Genomic DNA, 4,024 nt, shown 5'->3' on the forward strand with positions numbered 1-4,024 from the left:
TTGTGTTTCGCTGGCTTTCACATAAACAACAGTTTCCATGAAGGACCAAATTCGAAATCAGGAACTAGGCTGCCCTCCTTGTTATAAACATTTCAAAGTACATTCTGGGTATGTTGTTATCTGTATATACGCCCCCGAACACAACACGGAAAACTCCATACATAAATATTTTCATTAGTAAAAGCTAATCCTCGAAATCAATTACTGTCCGGTAACATATCCTTAGAAAAACGCGCGTGGAAAACAAAAAAATGCTCAAAGGGTACAGGTGAAATTACAGGCACGTGGGACTTGTCAACTTATATCTGAGGGTGACGGGTGCAGTGGCAATGACCCTAAGATCTTTGCAATTTAAGGCTCTGAGTGGCACTACAACTGTTTTGGATAGGCGTGTCGCTTACCACCAGGCGCATGACTTGTCCGTCCCGTCAGTTGGTATTATAAAAAAAAGGAAAAAATGCAGTGGACTTGTAATACTATCGATGTCACACATTATCTAATAGTTAAATAAAATACCTATAACGATCTCGGTGACCATGATGAGGACATCAGGGTTGGACGAATTTGAAATACAACTTTGGGAAGGGATTTCCTTCAAGGAAAAGAGAGCTAGCCAAATACGAATCAAGATTTCCAGTTTATTCTGAACAAGACTACGTAAATTGAAAGAACTGTTAAATAACCCTTTCTATATTATTATAAGTAAGATGAAATTACAGGCACGTGGGACTTATCAACTTATGTCTCACGTTGATGAGAGCAGTCTGTTGCCCTTCAGATCTTTACGATTTAAAGCTCTGAGTGGCACTGCAACTGTTATGGACAGGCGTGTAGCTTACCATGAGGCGCACGACTTGTTCGTCCCGTCACTTAATATTATAAAAAAGTCTACATTATGTAGATATGTACGTAGTACAGCCGACACCAATTACAACTGTATGCAACGTTTTATAAAAACCGTTCAAAGTACATTCTGGGTATGTTATCTGTATATACGCCCCCGAACACAACACGGAAAACTCCAAACATAAATATTTTCATTAGTAAAAGCTAATCCTCGAAATCAATTACTGTCCGGTAACATATCCTTCGAAAAACGCGTGTGGAAAACAAAAAAATACTCTTTTGAACGGTTGAAATAAATTAAACAAAGGGTCCAGTTACAGGCTTTAATTCATTTGATCCGGTTTCGCCACAAAACAAAGTGCAAAAAGCCAAAATTGGTCGCGCAAAGGGAAACAGATCCGCCGTTACGTTTAATTAAAAAATACCTGAACGCGGTTTTGATGTAACATTGATGTTTTACCCTAATATTTTAAATTAAATTTAAACTACACATCAGCGTATAATAACAATGGCCTTTCCAAAAAGCCGGTGCCGCTAGCTTTCACATAAACAACAGTTTCTATGAAGGACCAAATTCATAATCAGGAACCAACGTCCTTGTCATAAATAACGCATTTACATTTTGGTAACTACGTTAAAACAGAATATTGTCTATATGTACAAAATTATGTGTGTATAACTTGTATTAGGTAGATCACAAATAATAGCAATGTTACGAAGAGTGGGACACTCAAACAAACCTTTGGTATATAATAAGTAATGAATAATAGGTAAACTACTTCCGTGGTCGAACGGTTACCATGCCGGACAGCCACGCAGAGGTCCGAGGTTCGATTCCCGGGCCGGGGGAAATATTTAAATGGCCTACATTTATTTATCTCGTGAGGTAGGGTGTAATCTGTGGTTGTCTGTATGTGTGTCCATGGCACCCGCGACACAGTGTTTTCCTAGTGTGGGGCTATGTTGAGTGTGTGGGTTATTTATTTATTATTATAATACCGTGGTGGATGGCACAAACTTCGGGAGGCCTATACCCAGCAGTGGGTAAATTTCAGGCTGTGGATGATGATTGATGATTATAATTATTGCAATATGAGTAAATAAAAAAAATAAAAATAAAAATAACTTTCGAGTTCGCACCCAAAGCTTTTAAAAAAAAAGTCAATTATGCTGATTTTGCTTCACAATAAATAAAACCGAAACTAAATAAGATATAAAAAACCAGTAATAGGGGTTTGTAGATCTTGCGTCGCCGATTCCAGATATTTAAGTACCTAAATTTCGCAAAAAAATATCGATGACGTTGTTTATGATAAGGAGGCAGTATGAAGCATCGAAGTCAGAATTGTCAACATTGCTCATAATATTAATAACCCGTCACGCGGCCGAGAAACACACGGTGTCCCTAACGATTTTGGTACCATTTCAAAAAATAATAAATAAATATCATTTATTGTAGACAATATACAGTCCATTTTGTTAGTACACTTACAAGCTATCTATTCTACTGTTTGTACAAAAGTTGCAGAATAAAAATAAAATTAATGAATGAATGAATTAATGAATGAAATGAATTTTATTGAATTGATTACGCGAAAGAAATGATAACATGATACGTGATACTTGCTAAGTTCACCGAGCTCCCAGGACGTGAAGTTCGCTGAACCTAGTAAGCAGATCGACAAAAATGTATAAAAATATTTTTTTATTTAAAAAAAAAACCATAATCTTAGGGGTGTCCCTGTAGTTGGTGTCAACTACGGACCAAAGTTGTGGCCACTCGATCATACGGACCGGCGATCTTAGATGGGAGCATAGTTTCTGATTTTGTTTCTGATATTATTTATATTTTGGTCACCGGTCTAGTCCCTCGTCTGGTCTCTGTTATCTAAATTCCGAATAAAGTTAACATCATAATTAACGAGTTTCCAACACTTTCAAGTGTGCAATAACTCACGCAGTCAAAATAAGGAAGCGCTGAGCGAAATACCTTCGCAAGAAAATTAATCATCTTCTCTGTTTTGAATACATTATTACTATTCTGCTATAAAATTAAAATAAATGTACATACGGTGTCTTAAACATTTCAGTAATATATTTCAGAACAAAAAAGTGTGTTTTATAAAATATATTAAAAACTACCGATTTCCTCATCATCGTCTTCATTATCCCATTTATACGTCCTACTGCCGGGCACGGGTCTCCTATCTGGCGAAGGTTTAGGCCATAGTCAACCACGCTGGCCCAATGCGGGTTGGGGACTTCCGAGGGTTGTTTTCCTCCACCGAAAAGCTCATTGAAAATTTCAAAATATGTAAATTCCGAAAACGTCAGAAGTACGAACTCGAGTCCATAGTCTTTGCTTAAGAGGTTTTTTTTATTAATGTAATTATGCCTCAATTTAGAATTTTTATTGTTATTTAATTTTTACTACTGCCACTACACTTGTAGAAACACAATCAAAATCACTTCTCGTTATTATTAATACTTACACAGAATCTAATATCATAATTACCGATCAAAAAAGCATTTGCTTGTTTTTGTTTTTTCCAATATACCAATAGTCGGAGTGTACACTGGATGAAAATTCTGCTGTAGTGGCACTGTAGTTATATCTCCTTTTCAAAATAATGTCTGGAAATAGAAAATAAACAAAGTAGTTTAAAATTGTTCCTCAATCTAAACATCTTTATGTCTTACCGTACTTTGCGCAGCTCAACAAAAGCTACGAATCTGTACATTTATAACAACAATTCGCGAGATGATTAATGTGTTTCAAATTGATATTTAATTGCTATGAAGAGTGTGTGTCGTGGTTTAATCACGTAATTTATAGCACTTCCCTAGTTTATAGCGTGTCTCGTTCAGAATGAGAACTGGTGTTAAAAGACATAATTAATTTCACACAATGTCATTATGACTTCAAATTACTTTTCGTTAAGTTTCACACATTATCTAAATGGATAAAGTGATGAGAGTTGTGAGCCGTACAACTCGGTTTTATAATTTACCGTATGCGAGGTAGAAGATAAGGGGTTGAGATCGAAAACAACAATAATTTTAAATTGGGCATTAAAAACTCTTTATTGAACGAAGAGACGAGATTTATAACTACAGTGCTATATAACACAGTGACAAAAGTGTATTGAGAAGTCGTGTGAATACGGGCACTCGACAT

Source organism: Hyposmocoma kahamanoa, unplaced genomic scaffold (genome assembly GCF_003589595.1).
Source record: "Hyposmocoma kahamanoa isolate Upper Pololo Valley unplaced genomic scaffold, ASM358959v1 210, whole genome shotgun sequence".
Taxonomy (NCBI): domain Eukaryota; kingdom Metazoa; phylum Arthropoda; class Insecta; order Lepidoptera; family Cosmopterigidae; genus Hyposmocoma; species Hyposmocoma kahamanoa.